The sequence below is a fragment of the Oryzias latipes genome, chromosome 13, assembly GCF_053564925.1.
Source record: "Oryzias latipes strain Hd-rR chromosome 13, Olatipes_Hd-rR_3.1".
Taxonomy (NCBI): Eukaryota; Metazoa; Chordata; class Actinopteri; order Beloniformes; family Adrianichthyidae; genus Oryzias; species Oryzias latipes.
The window spans coordinates 10799528-10819608 of record NC_136249.1 but is presented as its reverse complement, the minus strand read 5'-3'; the positions used below and the strand labels follow the sequence as shown (position 1 = coordinate 10819608).

Here is a 20081-nt window from a genome sequence, read left to right as displayed (position 1 = left end):
TGAGCAGACTGACTGAAGCTGACTGTTGCTCCTCCAACTGTTTGTCCTGTGATTTCCCTTGAACAAAAATCAATAGCAGTCATTCTTTCCACCGCGTCACTAACCATGAAATTCATTGATCCCTCTTTAATTGTTCTTCCTTCACATGTTTTACAAAGAAAGTGACTTCAAAGTAATACAGGAGTTATGTAATGCATTACAATTCTGAGACAGTGATAATGTAAGATTAGGGATTACTATTCTAGCAACCACATAAACTGATCTGTGATGTCTTACAGTGCCTTGTACAGCACTAGTGTTCAATTACTGGGGAGGCTGACAATCACATGAAAGTCATGACGGTCCGTCCAAATGCCACGCACTCGTTCCGCGTCCGCCTGACACAAAGAGACAGTAATAAATAGAGTAGAAGCCTCCAACTTGATGTCTCAGGTGCGAGCTGTCTTCGGGTGACATCTGGACTCAATTTGTCTTGGCCCATCACCGCAGCTGATCAATACCAATTGTATTACAAGTGGAGCTAAGCCAGATCAATGTGCATTGTCAGCACCTACATTTGGATGAATTGGGGTGTAGAGTTTGGCAACACCATCATAGAAACACATTAAGTAAATCGTAAATCAATCCCTTTCATCATATATGGTGAGTCTGGGACAATGGCATTGGCTTTTGATTGTAATGTCACAGTGAGAATTGCAGAAAGCTGAGAGAATAAGAGGAAACATGAAAGTAAAGAAACAAAAGAAAGGTTTGTGGTGATGTTATGTGTTGTAGCTCGGAGACAAATAAGAAAAAAAGAAAACAGTCATCTGTCAAATGGGATTATGCAACACAACCTGTAACCTGTAGGCAACAAACACATACATTGACCACAGATTTGAAATAAAAACAGTGTTGCCATCTGCAACAGTTTTACCAGATGTTAGTAATCGAAGTGAGATGAGCTTTTAACCCTTGTGCTATCTTAGTTGACCCCACCCTTACATTGACGTGTTCTTCCTACCATGACAAAGGTGGATAAAGGTGGAAAGATTTCATGTAATCCATGGACACCAGTGAAGATCACAAATCATTGAAGAAAAAAGGTAGACAGAGCTAGACAGAGCACAGAGTTAAAGTGCCTAGGATAGCACAATGGTTACAGACCCACTCCAATGACTGTTGTGTTTTTTTTGGTGTTTTCAACATTTTCTTGTGGCATTTTTCTGATGATTGACAACATCTATAACGAAAAATGAAGCCCCAAATTGCATGTCTGAGTATTTCTTTATTCATATTGTTGTGAATCAGGTGCAGACGAAAAAATTTTTTTTGAAAAAGAGCTTATCGTGACAAAAAATATGCTGGGCTGAACACAAGGTCCCTGCTCCACTCCATTCTGATGCATCCACTTGCAGACGACCAGATCCATGGGCGTCTTTGTTTTCCTTGTTGGAGCTGGCATCTGGCTCAAAACTGTACGGCTGGATAGCTTCAATATTGCTCGCCATTTTTGTTGCCCCAGCTATTTTAAGTTGAGGGTGAGAGGGGCTGTAAGTTAGCAGGAGAGAGTGTAAACTGAGCGCTCCATTAATGGTGACGAGAAGGGGGTGTGTGGTTGCTCTGCACAGCCCCGCCCACAACTCAGAGGTGAATTTCTAATGATCTCCTGCCACTCTGCAGAAACTGTCTTAGAAAAAAACAGAGATTATTTGACTTTGACTAAAAACGGCATAATCATAATTAAAGACCACTGAGAACACTTTGATAGAGCAACAGGTGATCAAAGGGACTTAAAGTGTTTTTTTTTTAATTTGAGACTGACTGACTTTAGTTGTAAGGGAGACACAGATGGGGATACTTTCTTACAGGGAGAGCCCAAATTAAATCTGATGTAACATGTTGATCATTATACTGCACAAGACTTGCATGAAAGTTTCTAAAAGAGATTTCATAATCAGCAAAACAGTCATTTTCCACATCACCAGAATAGATTTTTTCCATGTCAAGAATCTTGGAAGAGCTGTCCAATTACCAGGAACCCGTTTAGTGATGCTTGCTTTAAATATAGAGCAGTAAGATTCAGAGACAAGAATAACCGAGCGGACACGTCTTTGTGGATTCCACAGTTACACAACAACAAAGAAACTCAAAACTGTGAGTCTGACAATGTCAGGTAGAATCAGACAGTCATCCGTCAGCTTGCAAAGAGAAACAAACATTCACTTTTTACAGAAGTTTTTCAGGAGATAATTTTTGTTTTGACCAAAAAAAATAAGTTTTGCTCCAGAAGCTTTTCACATTAAAAGAAATTTGCTCAACACAATGGGCATAAAAGAGAAGATGTGTACAATGATATTGTCTCACACTGTTTATGGTTCAGCTGGGAAAGAGAAAAGCTGGAGATATGAAACAGTGAAAGAGCAAAGTGCAGCCCTGAAAGAGAAAGACATCAGCTCGGGAGCAAATTACAAAACAGACATGATGCTTCATTTCTATCCAGCCAGAAGTCCTTTGTTTCCTTCATGTCCCTGATGACTTTATTGGATACAAATTCTGACTGGATCTTTGAGCAACATTTTTGGAGTCGCAAACCATCCAACCGACTTCATGATACCAATTTTGGGAGATAAGCGTGAAAGAAAACTGGAGTGGCTATCAATGCCGTTATATCCACATATATTTACATATATGGATACATATTTTTAGTGTTTTTTTAATTCTTTTGACCTTTTTTATCAATTTTTCAACTTTATTTATCCTTTTTTCTATCTATATACCCATCCAATGTTCATCAGACCAATAAGGATTTACATTACATGAACTGTCTGAAAAAACTGATAAATGTCATCTTATTGTAAAAATGCATTTATAGCAAAGAGAAAAAAGGTTTAACCCGTCCTTATACTGTCCTCAGACCTCCCACTGCAATGACGTATGGTCATTCTGTGGAACCGCAGCGTTGTTGAAGATACATTTCTATATAAATACAATCACGTAAAGATTTTGTCAATACGCATGCATTTATTTTAAAACACATCTTCTTTCTCTTTCGGCTTTTCCCATCAGGGGTCGCCACAGCGAATCATCCTTTTCCACCTCACTCTATCATTTATTTTAAAACACATAATTTATCAATATCATTTTACTTTACTTTTACTTTTAATGTATTATAAGCCAGCTCTAAAAGTTAGAAGCATGTGTGGAAAGTCAACATCTCTGCTGGTTTTCAGCGAAAAGACAGAAAAGAATGTCCATAAATAATTAAAACTTTAGGCTCTAGATAAAACAGGGCAGTGTGGGCAAGATTTTTAAATGGAAGAAAATAAATGTAAAAAGTTACTGCAGAAAAAGTGAGTTTTTGTGTTATTTATTGTTAAACTGGTCTATAATAACTTGGCAATAAAATAAGAAATAAATCAATTCTCATCTTTAAACTTGCATTTTAATCAATGCATATGTAAAAATGACTTAATAAAGGATTCTGCAGTTTGCATTGTTAAACAAAAACAAATTGTGGCACTGTATTTGGTTTTAACCAGGTCACCAAATGATTTATTTGACTGATGTTATTATGAAATTTCATGAGAGCATTGAGTTATGTGAAGTAAAAAAAAAGAAATATGTGAGTTTATACCTTTGTCACAAGCACGTTGTTCTCTTCTTCAACGTTGAAGGAAGAAAGCAATCTTTTTTGGGGGATGTGTTTTCATTGGTCATGTTTTGTTTCAGTCACATTCTGTTTTCCTCCTGTCACTCCACACCCGCTCCAAGCGTTCAGTTTGGCAGCAGCTTCAGTTTGTGTTTTTTACCATTTTACCGTCTATTAAAGTTTGTTGTTTTGAGTTTATTCTTATCAGGTTATTCTCTAGTTCTCTAGCACACATGCACACACCCAGGCAAACAAATCATTCACATTTTACCAAAACTTAACAGCCCAATTTTGTTCAATTCTAAGGGTGCACACTTAGTTTTAAATAGAATCTGACTCACCATCTAAGTTTCCCTCCACAAACAGCCAAACAGAGCATTGTACATTACACATTAGCATACATATCCAATGGTAACAGGAAGTCACTTCATAAGTCAGAATTGTTTGGGGGTTTTTTTTGCTTTCTTTTCCTTTCTGTCTAATTGATTCCAACTTATTTCTGTATTTCATTTGATACAATCTTTTTTTTAATATTTGCAATTTTGAAGTTATGTTTAAGAATCCTTCAGTTTGGAAGACAGGAATTTCTTTTAAGGAAGTGTGTGGTTGATTGGCACGTGGGAGGGGCTAAGCCTTTATAAGGGGTGAACTTTTCCCAGTTGAGAGAGAGCAGGCTTGGTTTTGGTTCCTTTGGTTACGGCCAAATTCCTTCACTACTCACTATACAGTGCACGATATAGTGAGTTCGCCATTTTTGTAGGGCTGTCCAGGTCTACAATACCAAAATCAAGTGCAGTAGAAATTTCCCAGAAGTCTCTGAGAAATACCAGTGTGCATCGATGCTTTGACGAAAATATAGACCACAATGCATTGCGTCAGAACAATTTTTGCCAAAAATATGTATTTATGAGTCCACTGTCTTCTGAAAAGAATGGTAAACAATGGTTTATTGAAAAATACATTTAAGTATGTATCAAGATTAACACATTAAAACAATCATCGCAAAATGTTCATATCGATTAGATTTTAACTTCATGAAATCGATGATGTCAAATCCACTGTTTAAAAAAAAATATTGAGCATGGTGTCCAAATTGCTTTAAAAATTCAGGGCACTACATAGCCCGGTACTATATAGCTTTTTAGTGGTTAGAGGTTAGGGTGGGAATTCGGACACAGCTGTAGATTATTTTTTTGGTAACAATAAAATCTCATTGTTTGAAATCTGGAGTCTGCTGGCTTGGTCATCTTATTTTTGAGTGATTTATTTCTTCACTGCTAAGAAGAACCCATTCACAATCTGGAAAAGTGCAGAAAAATGCCTGAGCCTGTCCCAGCTACTTGTGGGCGAAGGGGCATCCTGGAAGGGTTGCCAGTCTGTCACAGAATCCATTCTATCATTATTATTATTATTGTTATTATTTTGATCTCTGCCGTTAGGATGAATCGACGCTGCAAGTTGATAACTTCGCACTACAAATCATTACTATAAATATTTTTTGTCCTTTGATGCTTATTAAATCAAATTGTCCTTTAAAAATTCTGAATCTTACTATGGATTTAACAGAAGATCATACCTGTACTTTAAAGCAATTCCATCCTATAGGATGCCTGTAACAACACGCTTCAGAGTGTTCTCAACTGCAGCTAAATCCTGCTTCAAAATAAAACAATCCACCTTAGTATGCAGTGTAGTAATGGTATAAAACTGCAGATAACAGGCATTTCCAAGTAATAAAGCTTTGCATGTACCTTTTCTATTCACATTTAAATCTTTCTGTTGCGTTATCAGGATCTCTCCTTAGATTGGTATAACCGGCTGCAGATGAATTTACAGTACAGACAATTTCTTGCCTGTACAACTGCACAACAGCAGTGCAGACAAGAAACTGTAGGATCCATTTATTCAAAGAGGTTAAAGCAATGATTGTTGTGTTGTGCAGTGAAACGTGTCACAAAAATACCTCAACCTAAAGCTATTGTTGGCTAGTTGTAGGAACATTAAAGTGGAGATATGGGTGGGGGGTCTTTTTGTCCCTTGCCCAGGACATTTCATGTCAGCATGAATGTTAAACTGAAATACTTTTCTTCCTCTTGTCTCTAACCTGCTTTTGATTATTCACACAAACCATCAGGATTATCACTTCAGAAGATTTTATCATGCACATTGATAATCAGACTCTCTGGCCTCAAGTTTTTAAAACCGTTTAAATTGAATCAATTCAGTTCAACAAGTCAGTTTGCCCACGCACCACAGGAATCCCACTCTTAACCTCATCATCACTCACACTCTGTCTGCAGGTGTGACGTCTGCTGAGTGTGTGGGCAGATCAATCCTGTGCTTTTTTTTTGTTTTACAACTAAAGCTTTAATTCAACATGAATTAGAGAAAGCAAACACTATGAGATAAAAAACCTTAAATAACCAAAAAATGTCAGCCTTTTTGTGTTTTTTGTCATAATAACCCTCAATAGTCAATTATAGGAACTCTGAAAAAAGTTGCCGATTAAAACAGAATATTTATTTGGATATAAATGCATATGGTACACAAAAAAAGGATTTCTGATTTGAATTATTCCAAACAAGTAGTCTTACTTCTCCTAAAACTCAACAAGAAATGTGAACAAAACCAAAAATAAAACAATCCTCACATCGTCATCTGCAGAAGGTTATACTTAAAATAAGGAGAGATCTTGATAATCCAATTGAAAGATTTATATGTAAATAGAAAATGTACATATATAGGTATATCTTTGGCGAGTTTGGGCTTGTGAGGTCTTGCATGCAGGGTTATGACCTCTGACAATAATCAATAAACCCCCGAATCCAGACGCAGATGTTGGTTGAGGCCAGACAGAGGCAAGGCATCATGCCAGGTGGAGAAGGGCGGCAGAAAACATCTGGAAGGTGAAAAAACAAACATCTATGAATTTAAAGGCAAGAATATGATTTGGATTGGCTAAGAAGAAATGTGGGCACTCTAACTAAAGCTTAAGAGTGAAGACAGGTAGAGTGACGTAATCAACAATCCAGCATACCTGGAAAAGAGGTAAATCTTCCTTAGAGAAAATAGACCAAAGCTTCTGAACATGCTATCGCTCAGCTGGCACTGACCTTATGAAAGGTTGAAACATCAATAAGGTTCCTTTGATGAAACAGAGGTATGCAAAATCTATTCTGAGTTGCACTGAGAGTGCTCTTCAAAACTGATGAAGAAAAGCAACAAATGTCTTATAAAAATCCAGGAAAGCCCCTGGTACCACCCAATGCAACACTGCTGTAATACCCTAGTCATTTCACCAGGTAAAAACACAGTGGCTTGTTGCTAAAACAAGTCATTTACTCCAAACTAAAAATGTCATAAATTTACAACACAATCTAACAAACCTGCAGTCTTCATTGTTTGCTTTTTAGTTGGATGCCCATGCAAAACACTGGCCCCTTCTAACTTCTGTGGAAATAAATGGGCTTCAAAAGTAATTTTTTATTTTCTACTTTTGCATGAAGGCTCCTTTTCTGTTTGTAAATGATGGAGGCTTTTAAGTACAACCCAAGAGTTGTGGCAATCTCTCATCTGGTTTGATTTATGCTGTCTTTAGTTTGAAAATATAAGTTATTGAGAACAGGGGCTTCATTTAAAATATCGTCTCAAAATTCTCTGTTGCATGCCCTTTTTTATATTTGGGCATGCAAGCCTCTAAAAGCATTTTCTCCATCGTATTTTCTGTCTTCATTCTCTTCTCTATAATCAGATTTAATTCTAATCCAGTAATCCTCCTGCAGCTTAATCTGCATTTACGGTCATTTGTGGACTTTGTTTACTCAAGCACATCTGTTTTTTAGTATTACTTTAGCTTACGTTGATTGTAACAGTGGTGCCGAGTCAGGAACGCACTTTGTTTCTAGATTGCTTTGCTCAGCTAATGTAGAGGTTGTCAAATTGAGCAACGAGTAGGTACTGGATTTTACGATAGGTGGTTTCTATTAAAGGGAGGCTGGTCCATAATTCTTTTTACATACCCATTCAGTGACAGCTGAATATCATTTATCATGACGGTGCTATCAGGGGACGGGGTTTGCAGATGGACCAAACTGCTGAACTTCTGCCCACTCGCTGCAGGCTTTACTGCCATCTGAGCCTCCCCTGATCGATGGGCAGGTACTGTGGGGAATCGCTCAAAGTTTGAAAAGAGTTTCAGCCGCCTCCAAACCCCTGTGGGAGCCACACAGAGCCTCTGTGCGCTTTTCCCATCCTTATGTATCTGAGTATTCTGAATTTGGGGCCAGTAGGCATCGGAACAAGAAAAGGGGTGCAATCTGGATATCTTTTAGACTTTGAAGAAAGAGGTAAATTCAGACATGTTGTCTTTTCCCAACCCCAAAGCAAAAGCAAAAAAGGCAGCAAAAAAAATACATTTCTTGATTTTCATTAGAAACTTTTAAATCCCCAAACACAATAAAATGTATTAATGCTATTTTTGTATATTAACTCAACAAGGAGTGGAGTTTTTGGCCCGAGATCCTCATCAAAACAGCACATTCAGCCTTCTCAAAATTTGTTTCACTATTTAGGAATCCTCTCTTAAATCATTTTAACTCTTAATATATTTAAGACAATATCATCTGAATATGATGTCCCATTATGTCTCTCTTCACTTACATTGCATTTAGGTGCTAACTTTATTGCAGTCTGCTTCATGGTGGTGAAGCACTACACTGTGGTGTAGTGGTTAGCACCCTCGTGTCAAACCCCAGCTGGGTCCTTCCCTTTGTGGAATTTGTATGTGTTCCCCAGTCCTTAGCATGTGTGGCTTTTTTCTGGGAACCTTGGCTTCCTTCCACAGGTTAGCTTCATTAACAATTCTAAATTGTCCCTACACGTGAAGGTAAGCAGGGTTGTGTGGCCCAGGGACAGACTGATGACCTGCCCAGGGTGTACCCTGCCATCACCCTAAGGAAGCTGGGATAAACTCCATGACCTCTGAAAGGTTTCAGCAGATTTGCAGGATGGAGGGGTAATTAGAGGCATGGTCTGCAGAACTAATTTTGGGTCTTTGTTTTGGGCTGTTGCACCCCTTTGTCATTTATTTTAAAATGTTCTTTAAAGTAGACGGAATGTTTTTATGACGATAAAAATGAGTTTCTGAACCTTCCAATGTTAAACTGAATAAGAACAAGAACCAAGGCACCTTCTTCAAAATCAAACTTTAAAGATCCACTCCATTAAAAATGATTTTTTTTTGGTGTTTAACAAGTTCTTGTATCATTTTTCTCATGAAAAGCCTGTAGTTGTTACACACAAACAACAAGCAACAGGCCACAATCTCCCTGCTCCGTTCCATTCTGATGCATCCACTTGCAGAAAATTTGATCATAATGTTATGTTGGGAATGTGAGGGGCTGTAAACTAGCGGGAGAGAGTATAAACAAAGGCATGATGGGAAATGACCCCTCATTTCCCATCCACAAATCAGAAGTAATATTTCTAATGAACACCTGTCGCTCTGCAGAAGAAGTTTTTTTTTTTTTTATGTTGAATTAAAACAGCCTAATAATAACTAAAAGACCACTGAGAACGCTCTGAAAATAGATAAAAAAATGATCGGAGTGGCACTTGAATTAACTTAAAATGATGTCATTGTTTTAAAATTCCTATAAAATCTGTGTGTTGCGTACCAGTGCAGCTAACACAGGTTTTGTTGCAAGCCTGGGATGATACTCCCCATTAATCTGCTGCGATTAAGCTGCCGGATCACTTACTTACTTGGTTGCATTGACCTACAAAGATACAGGGTCCCGTCTGCTGAAAAGGTCAAGCAAAGGATTCTGGACTCAATAGGCTATATGCACACTCACTTCCGCATTCCAAGTCGGCCAGCCAGGTTACATACGGCGTCGACGGCGCACATAGCGTCAATAGACCTTTTTCACACTTCCGCATTTTTCGACCGGAAATACGTCAATGACGTGTAAAACAACTTCCTGTTAGCGTAGCAGCAGATATGAAGAATGGCAGAGTCGAAGAGTTGCAGTCTCTGTTGCGTTCCAGGCTGTTCGTCTTCCAACCAAAAACAGCCTTACCTTTCATTTCATTATTTTCCTGTGGATCCAAACCTGAAACCCAAATGGATATAGGCGATCCGAAGAGATGAAGGGCATAGTTTTAATGTAAACACAGGTAGCACCCTCTGCTGCCGGCACTTACTAACTTCGCTCCGGGATTGTGGTGCGGCTGCGTCGTTCGTCGCCTGAAGAGTGGTGTTGCCCCGAGTATTTTCCCTTGGAACAACTTTACTGATCCTTTGAGAAGGGAGTCAGAATATGACAGAACCTCAAACGTCAGGCTATGCAGCTAAGCTGTGAAGATACTAGCGACATGGTGGCTAAGCTAAGACAGTAAAGATGGATCACGACTACGTGACACACCCACCTGCAGGTAAGGTTGTTCATAATGTGTTTGGTTAACGTTAGTCAACTATGTGTACCGTTATTGGATACATGCATTTCTACCTGAACAAATTAATATTTATAATAAAAGATGTTCATGCTCTCACCTATTTTAATTACATGTATTTAATCACTTTTGAGCATTTTGTCATTTTGTAATTTCCTTAACAAAAATAAATGAAATGTATTTGTAATTAAATACTTAACATACTTTTCAAAACATGATTACTGTGTTGTGTTGAAAGGTAGCATTAATATATTAAGACTGATTTTTAATTTCTTTATCTTCACAGGTGCTCTGGATGAGGCTTTGGATTACATCCATGACTTAGAAGCCAAGTTCCTTTGCTGGAGCCAGGAGACAATGTCATGGCGGACAAAAGTTCCTCGTTCAAGACCTCCTTACTGACACTGGATCTAAGATCATTATTCCACCTTTTAAGCTTTCAGCTCAATTCAGCAAGGAGGAAACAGAACAAACCGCAGCCATCACCCGCCTCAGAATTATGGTGGAAAGAGTGATCAGTAGGATAAAGTCCTTTCACATCAGGAACTCTCTGTGCCGCTCACACTGATGGGCAGTGTGAATCAGATCTGGCTTAACCGCCGTGTTTTGGCAAATTATCATGGACTTTTTTGTTTTGAAGAGTGAATTAATGTTTGGTATGTAAATAATGTATAATGTGCAAATAGTATGGAAAAATTTAGTGTTTCCACATATTCTTAAAATCTAATTAAATATAATTGTTATATTCGTAATATTTTTCTGTTGAAATGTGACTGACTACACAAAAAAATTAGATGAACAAATAAAACAATTTTGGTCAAAATTGTGCCTCGTTTAATTTTTTGGTATGCAAATAACATCAAACATTTACAATAAAAAATAACATTACAGATCAACAGTAAGACAGAAGGCTGAACTGATTGTTAAAGACAAGATAAGTGTAATTTAAGGTATGCATTCATGCATTTGCCACAATATATATCCAAGTTCTCTTTCATTCCATCTCAGAAACCCATCCAACACAACCATGAGAGGTTGGGGCTGCACCTGGCATAATCTGCTTCCAGATGCCATCATATGGATCTGGCTGTGGTCCTACACAAGAGAAACACAACACACAAAAGTTAGACATAAGTGCATAACTACATTTCAATTTAATTCATTATATCTGCTGTAACCATAATTTGGTTAGTCATAAGATTAAAAAAAAAAAAACTTAACTTGCTCACAAAGCAACAAAAAGTTAATCACCTGTATGCCTTGTACAGTGTGGACCTCTGACCGTCCCTGCCAACTGTTTTGGGTTTTTGCACCATCAGCTCACTAACCGGTTCAGGATGGATTCCCTTATAAGTAAAAGGCAGAAAGCAATTAAAGTCTGTAGTAACTACTTGGGGTGTTTTTATAATAATTTAGAGTTGTTATGGATACACATACGTTCTTAAAAAATAATGACAATATGATCACAAACCCACCTGTGCCATCTTTGCAAGCCACTCGTGCAGGCCAGGGGGGTGGAGCAGCCTGCAGACCCAGCTGTGAATAATGTGCGGTCTGGAACAGGATGGCAACTATGTGATTGCAAAATCTTTTAGCAGCCACACAACTGCAGACGAAAGCTTTCAGGTTGGCACTTTATGCGTCCAGTGATATCTAGACACAATAAATTATATAGGTTAAAATTAGGACATACTTATGTTGCTACATCAATGTTCAGAATGACATGAAACTATAACTGCCAATAGGGTGACCAGATTTGAGTTTGTAAAAAAGAGGAGTGAAGTGAATTTGTGAGATATTTCATCGAGAGTAATTGGTGTGCAGAGCTGCATACATGAAGCAAATATAATTACATTTCATCTATGTTCAATGTTATTTTATTATATAAGTATCAAAAGAGAGGACATGTCCAGGAAAAGAGGACTTCTGCTCACCATACTTTCAGAAAAATAATACTAGTAAGTGAAGAAAGTGCCGCAACCGCAGCAAAATGAACACGCATACGGGCAACTTAACATTTCTTATTTACAGCTTCACCAAATTTTTGGGTGTTATGTTAATCTCATGCCTTTTCACTTAAACATACACACAACATATTCACTGCGATGCCTTATATTACAAATTAATAACACCAGGATTTACAGTTGACGTAAACACACAGAGTTACCGGTGATGCGGCTATGGCTAAAGCTAGCTGAAGCTTACCTTGGTAATGGTGGATAAACTCTTCGTGGACGAATTTATATCCCATGTCCAATTTGTTTCCTTTAGTGGACGATTGCATCTTCACACTCTTCATCACATCGGTGCTGGTGAACTTCGGAACACAACTCAGGCTCTTCGAAAACACTCTAGGCTCTGCCATTCCTCCGCCAGCGAAGCACAAACCGGAACTAGGTTTACACGTTGATGACGTACTTCCGGTTTTTGCGAAAAAGGTCTATAACAACTATGGCATTTTTCACTCGGTCCCTTCAAGATGTCCCAAAGGTAACGGTCAACGACGTGAGTCGAATCATACAAAAGTTATGTCACACTTCGACAACCAAGAAAGAGAAGGGCTTCAAATTGTATGTGTCAAGCTACATCCACAATTTTGAAGGTAAGATCTGGACGAGTTCTGTGTTTACATGCCCATAGCATGCATGCTATCTAGTGCTAGCGCAGCAGGTGCAGCGTAGGCTATGTTTACTATTATGTGTCAATCACAGCCAATTTTCCTAACGCCTTTGTCAATGTCAGTTTCAAACAAGGATTCAAGCACAGGAGAGGTAACGATTAGGGCTGAGTGCTACAGATCTATGAGGAAAAGCCAAAAGCCTCACAGCTTAAGAGTAAGAGAAAGTTATACTGCAGGTTCAGCGCAGATTGGTTCATGGTTCATGAGACAGGTTACGTTTGGCAGATCAAAGTTTCTGTGAATCATTGCATCTAATAATGCTAAAGGTTATTTTAAAGACAAATTTCATTTACCATACCATAAATAACACTGGTGTGTTGGAATATTTATCGATATTTAAATATGTACGCTAATCACTGGGATTCACAGAAACTGAGTTCCGTTTTGTCACTGCATTGACACACGTTCTGTGTCCACTGTTGGGGATGATGAGTAAAGTGAGATAAATAATAATATAAATAATATTGTGGCTACAATTTTAGCTCATACAAATTGTTTAGTAGTTATTAATTGTTTTAGTAGTTAATAATTATATGTCGATGGTTCAAATTTGTTTGTTTTGTTAAACATTCTCACTGTACTCATGTATTCTCTTTTTAAAAAACTGCACTTTTATTCTATTATAACAGATTTGTGTATTTTCAGATTGTGCTTGGGGATGCCCGTCCTGTGCAGCTACAAAGCTGCCAGTGTACCTGTGTGGCAGGTACAGCTGTGTGTAATCATGTGGCAGCACTGTTGTACCAGACTGCACATTATTGCCAGCTTAGCATCACCTCTGTTCCCCCAACACACAGCTGCACAGAGACTGAACAGAAGTGGCATAAGCCAAGATCCATGGTAACTAATGTTTTTAACAGGGTACTTTTCTACTTAATTTTCTATTTATGGATGTTTGTGTTTATTGGAAACCTTTTTTGTTCAAATGCAGGGTGTTAAACCTGGTCTTGATGGGGTCATCACCTGATGGCATTGTGTACGATCCAAAGGGGCAGACAGTGTTTGGCCTTGTTGAAATTAAATGCCCCAATGTTGCAAGCTATGTTGACTGCCCATATATTAAGATCAGTGAGGGCACACACACATTAAGGAAATCTCATTCCTACTTTTGGCAAATCCAGGGCCAGATGTTGATTTCTGGTTTAGACTGGTGTGACTTTGTTGTCTACACACAGGAGGACATGTTTATTCAGAGGATTCCCAGAGACAATGAAATCACCAAAACAATGAAAGTAAAAATTGATTTTTTTTATTTTTATTGTTACCTCTTTGCTTCCCTAAATAATTAGATTCTGATTGCCTGTCACACTTCTTTATAGAGTGCTGTTAATTTCTCTTTTCTCCATTTCTCTTACTGGCAGTAACTCTTATTAGTTCAATCCATTTCAAAATATTTGTACATATATATTGATTCAAGTTTTTATATTTTTTCTTAATTGTATTACTATGTTTCTTGTTGTATTAATACTAATCTATTATTAAATTACATGTTACATGTTCTTCCGATTAATTTTTTTGATAATTGGTTACCTAAAAATATTATTTTATAACTGTTGTTTGTAAATTGGGAGCCCTAAATAAATGTTATTCAGTAAATAATTCACTGTGCATGAAAGTATTATTCTTATATTACAGATGGCTTAAAAGCATTGGTGAGGTAAAGTACATATAACATGCAAATAATTCAGTAGTTCTTTATTCAAAGAGTATGTGCAATGTACAGCAGTGCATACATAACATTAATTATAAAATTCAATTTATACAAAGTAATTTACAAAGGTACATTTAAAGAAAGTAGTTATACAAATGGTCATAGGTTATTAATTTTTATTTTTTTCTACTGCTGCTACTCTGGCTTCTTTGCCCAAGCCTTTACAAGAGGCCCGTTTTCATAGTTCGTCAGAAGACATGCAACAGTATACAGCTGATTAATGTTGCCAAAAAGCCGAAGTGGAATCTCTGTGTCAAAGAACTTGTGTTTCTTAACACGCCGTATGAAGCGCTCAACATGCACCCTGAGGGGTGCAATTGCTTGGGTCTCCCTGACCTCACAGGCAGACATCTGGGATCTTCCAGAGAGAAATGCTGGCCTATAAATCTTGCAAGGTACAAGGTCATCAACCAGAAAACCTCGGTCGACCATGATGGCCATTCCAGGTCTCAAAAGGGAGAGAATTCCAGACTCACGCGTGATCTGTTTGTCACTGATGGAACCAGCGTACAGTTGAGAAATAAATGTGACCGCCCCATGAGGAGCCACTCCAAGCAGCCCTTTGAGAGTACAGTGGGACTTGTATGCTGAGAACATTTCACTTTGGAGAAGAGGTGATGAAGGGCACTGGCACCTTAGCTCTGTGCAGTCCAGGATGACTGTAGTGTCTGCATAGTCCTTAAACTCAGCTGGCAGATGTGCCCTTATTTTCTCCTCTGGTATCCAGATCCTCACAGACCCTAGCACAGTGTACAGAAAGTTGCTCCATGTTGTAATGATCCGACTGACTGTGGACTGGTGGACTCCATACCGGTCAGCAAGATCACGCTGTTTTGAACCCAGTGCCAGGTAATTGAGAAACATGAACATCTCATCAATGGGCTGCAGGAAACGAGTCTGTTCAAAAGAAAAACAATTTGCGTTATGTTTCTCTCAACCTCTATTAGCCCTGATCTTTGTTAAAGGGATAGTTCACTTCAAAATGAAAATCATATACTCAGTGAATTTCTTTCTTTCTTCAAAATATCTTCCTTTGTGTTCAGCAGAAGAAAGAAATTCATACAGGTTTGAAACAACTTGAGGGTGAGTATATGATGACAGAATTTTAATTTTGAAGTGAACTATCCCTTTAAGTTTTATTGTATGGGCCATGTAAATAACTACTTACTACAGTGGAACTTGGCTCTGTAAAGGTGCCTCTCTGTGCTTGTGTCACACTGACCATATTTGGCAGTGATGGCTCTATTAAGGCCCAGAATCTCATCAGCAGGTCATAGGATGCAAATCTAAATAAATACAATTCAGATATAATCATTTAAATATTATATCAGTGTATACTATGATATTACTTGGAAGCATTTCAAATATACAACTCTGTTAGCCTTCCTCTCTCCCTCTCTCTCTCACACACACACACACACACACACACACACACACAACTATATCTGTTGTTGCAAAAGTAACGTTACTACAGAACAATCTGATATCTTACCTTGTGTAAAAACGTATGTCCTTGTCTGAGGCAGCAAAACGATGAATTCCAAAGCGCTGATTCATTGTCAGCTTCTCGACGTGTTCCCTCAGCTTGAGAATCTCATCTCTGAGAGACATGTTGTCATCAAGGGCTAAATCAACAACTGCAGGATCTGAAGCCGAAGCGTAGTCGTGGTCCATAGGGATATCAGCTTTCTCGCCTGCGTCGCCGTCATCCTCCGTCATCGGAGGCGGACGCTCTCTCCTCTCCCACACCCCCGGTCGTGAAGTGGGAAGGGTGAAATTGTTCCACTCAAACAGTGCTGGGACAGCTCCCTTGTTTAATAGCCGCCTCCCCGTCTCTGATAAGGGCTCACGAACATCATCCTTGTTTAAATGTCGGCTACATACTCGGGTATGGGGAGTAACTGTGAATTTGTCCCTCCGGATAGCTACAAGCCATTTTCGCCTGATTTCCGCGTCAGATGGAAATGTATGAAAACTAAGTAAACTGTTGTACTTGCTCGAAGCTTGACACAGAGGCACACAGCAATGCTCGGCTGTACTATAGATGGTTCGCTGAAATTTGAACGTTTTCTTACTAGTCATATTGTAGTTGCTGTTATATCGCTTTGTAAACAATCGCCTCAGCGCGAGCGGAAATGGCTTAGCAGGCTGAGATTTTAGCGGAAGTACGTCATCACCTCCGTGTGCATATAGCCTATTGTCAGTAATGGCTTTGGACACATAATACAGTGGCCCCGAGTAACTTTTCAAGGCCTTTAAATTAGCAGCGCAGCCCCACGCCATGATTCTCTTAAAAGAATTGCCTTTCAATGATGAGTGGACATGTTAAGTTATTCATCAGTGCCGCCCCACCAGTGCTGGCCCACAACAGCCCCAACAAAGCACTGACCACTTAATTCGCCCCAGCCAGTGCCAAGAGCATTTACCTAATTCAAGTGAGTCAATAGTGGCTGTTTGAGAGCTTTCTTTCCTCGCGGTGCTGGAATTATTGCTGATAAAGCTCTACTAGTGTTTATGGTTTCATTGCATTGAGTTGTTTGAATAGAAAAACTTTTTTTAAACAATGAAGAAGGAGAGTAGACCTTGATTATTTTCTGTTTTCAGTGTCTTCATGGAACATACACTCTGATTTACGCCTAAAAAAAAACTTTGAGGAGGAAAAATGATTGAGGAAAGGCTTGATTTGATGGGTTTTGTTGATTGTTGATGTTCTTTCATGACTTTTGCTTACAACCTTTGTCATGGGTGGATACAGGCTGTCTGCAGGTAAAAATTTTGGAAACCTGTTTGGGGCATTCAGGTGGCCTGCATGAAATTTTAAGGTTGTAGAACACTGTGTACCCGTAGGGTGAAAATGTTCATGCACATGTGTTTTCTACGTAATATGCAGTGGGTGACAGGACATAGTGAACACTTAAACAACACCCAAGGTTAAGCAAAGGTGATGTAGGTGAGACTCAAGCTGATTTTTCCTGTGTTTGACCCCCTAAAATCATTCGCACTGCGCAAGGAGCCTAATAGTGCTGTTCAAGTGATAGGTGTGCACTCCTTGCCCGCTCCTAGCATACAACCTGACTGTTGGTTAGTAAGGAGCCAGTGGTCGTACCTCCCTAAAGAACCAGAGTGTAGCACAAGTGCACTGTACAACAGCATCACCCATACGCCATATCCACCCATACAGCCATCTATTTTTTTCCCCTTTTTTCCCTTATGGACTCTGGACAGGTCGCCAGTCTGTCACAGGGCCACCCGCACACTTTAAGTGTGTGCAATTACAAATACTTCCCCAAACGCTAACCACACATACGACAATAGTACGTTCCATTTTCATGAAGTCCTTTAAGAATGGTCGTACCACCCTCAAAGGAATTGCAAGAAAAACCTGCACTCCCCTGAAGCTGCTGCTGCTCCTCTCTACAACCCAACCATACAGTAGGTCAGCCCATATGGGTGCATGCGACAAAGGCCTAAAGAAAGCACACAAGTAGATGAAGGACTGGTGTATGCTCAGAATAACTGTCGTACTTAATGATGAAAGTCGTTTGGAAGGTAGTCTTTCAGCTAAGATCAGAAACCTTTGTAAATGTATCCAGTAAGAATTTATCAGAATTGTGGTGTTTTTGTCACGAACTTTCCATTGTAGAAGAGAGCCTCAGCTCTGCATCAACATACTCCTTCTCTGCTATGAACAAGGGAACTGCATTTAGACCCAACAGCCCACATCCTTTTTTTTTTTTTTTGCACCAGTATGAATAATCACTACTAAAGTGCCAAGTGTGTATGGATATCAGCAGCTAAAAATATTCCCAACAGATGCACAACTCACCCTTCCTTGTTTCTTAAAATTGCAGAATACATGAGATTGCTTTTTAGTAAGACAGACCACTTCAGATAGGACAAATAGTTGTGACATTTATAATCCAGATTCTTCACAAATGTGAACCCTGTATTTGTAAAAGTGTAGGTTTTATGTGCCCTGCTGTTCAAACAGCACTTTAGTGACTGAGCTCCAATTGGACCCTGAGCAACAGGAAGTGGAAAGAAGAACCTAACAAGCCACTGGAGATGTCACATTCTCCTCTAGGGAACCATTAAACAGTTTCCATTTATTTATCCACACACCAAAAAAAATAAAAACGGGTGCAGCTACTTCTTGTTAATTGCCTACAGAAAACTATTGAGGTAGTTATGGAGCGGCACCGTACCAGGAGACTTCCCTTTTGCCAGTCCCTGTGGTTCTGTTCTGTGATGCATGCAGAAAGAAGGAGGTACATGCAGCTCCAATAGGCTGCTACTCTCCACACTTAGTGTGTTAAGTTAGTGGCCTCGGGGACCGAGCATGTGCAGTGAAGCTGCAGTGTCACGCGACGAGATCAGCTTGTTGCAGCCGGGAGGAGTTGCGTGCATGTGGAAAAAATGACAGCGACATCTGCAGATGGAAAGTGAAATTCGGGGATGTTGTTCAGGCCAAGCTGCTCGAAGGCGGATGCTGAATGGCACTGGCTCAGACAGCGCTAGATGCCTCCAGGGGACTGAGGTACTCCATTTTGTGGGGCGTAACTGACACCCATCGAGTACCATAAGTAAGCCCCAGGGAAGGGTAAGGTTAAACTGCCAAACAAAACACTAAAGCAGGCCATGTAATAGGCTTCTCACCTTGCGGACATCTCTGTCAAGCACACTGGAAGAAACCTCATTTGTTTAATAGCCTGCCGCTTCAACACCAGACATTTTGGGGCGATAAAACAGAAGGCAGTGACGATGAAAGCATAGCGGGGAAGGCAGAGAGGAGACGAAACACTTTCCTCACATTTGCTGGCGAGATGTGATTTCCAAATTGAGGATCTGTGTCAGCCATCTGGTGATGGAGACGAGCGGGGAACTTTGTCAGCATGCTACTTTCAATAATGCAAGCATGCATGCTGTCACTACATAATTGATCATTCAAGGGGAGATTTCTCTGAAATGTCAACTTCACTGAGTTCATCTGACAGTGATGTAAAAAAGGGCTTCCTCTTAACCGGGTGATGCCCTGTTCATGTGCTTTCCCAAACAGTGAAATGAACATTTGCTCTTTTTCTTTTTTTTTACAGCAAATGGAAAAAGGTTTAAATTTTACATACAGATGTTCCTGCCCTCAAATTATAGAACAACCTCACAAGCTACTTGCTTGTAACTCAAGCCTTACACCATTATCTTGTCTAACAAAGACTAACATTGTATTAAATCATTTAAACTTGATCTGTTTAGTCTCATTTCCTACAGATGAGTTCTTCCAGTTATGTTGGATCATAAAGCCTTTTTATTACAATTTTATATGTACTTTTCTCAAAGTCGAGGTTACCTTTAATAGAAAAAACAAAGTTTAAACTCCTGCTTTCTTGGGATCAAAAACTGCAAAAGCTTGCTCTTTTTAGACAACATGTGCGCCATTGCATTTTTTTAAAAATGTAAACGTTTTTCACCATCATTTAAAAATGTAATAGTCAAATGGTCTGCAACTTGGGACCCCGGAGCCACATCCGGCACTTTTTCATGGGCCTCCATTGTGGCTCTTTGTTTAAAGAAATATAAAAAGGTTTTTATTTTCTAAAAGTAAAAAAGTA

General features: G+C 39.1%; 3 long non-coding RNA genes across 3 annotated transcripts; 1 reads left to right on the top strand and 2 right to left on the bottom strand.

The window, feature by feature from the left end:
• Positions 1-10895: 10895 nt before the first annotated feature.
• On the bottom strand, positions 10896-12461 carry LOC144996783 (uncharacterized). Its single transcript, XR_013659600.1, has 4 exons — positions 12290-12461; positions 11560-11737; positions 11336-11430; positions 10896-11179 (listed from the first exon to the last, which is right to left on the bottom strand). It is a non-coding gene; the product is annotated as an uncharacterized LOC144996783 (long non-coding RNA).
• A 72-nt stretch (positions 12462-12533) lies between these two features.
• On the top strand, positions 12534-13771 carry LOC111948466 (uncharacterized). Its single transcript, XR_002874484.2, has 3 exons — positions 12534-12686; positions 13410-13604; positions 13696-13771. It is a non-coding gene; the product is annotated as an uncharacterized LOC111948466 (long non-coding RNA).
• An 803-nt stretch (positions 13772-14574) lies between these two features.
• LOC111948465 (uncharacterized) lies at positions 14575-15913 on the bottom strand. Its single transcript, XR_013659601.1, has 2 exons — positions 15644-15913; positions 14575-15372 (listed from the first exon to the last, which is right to left on the bottom strand). It is a non-coding gene; the product is annotated as an uncharacterized LOC111948465 (long non-coding RNA).
• Positions 15914-20081: the final 4168 nt, after the last annotated feature.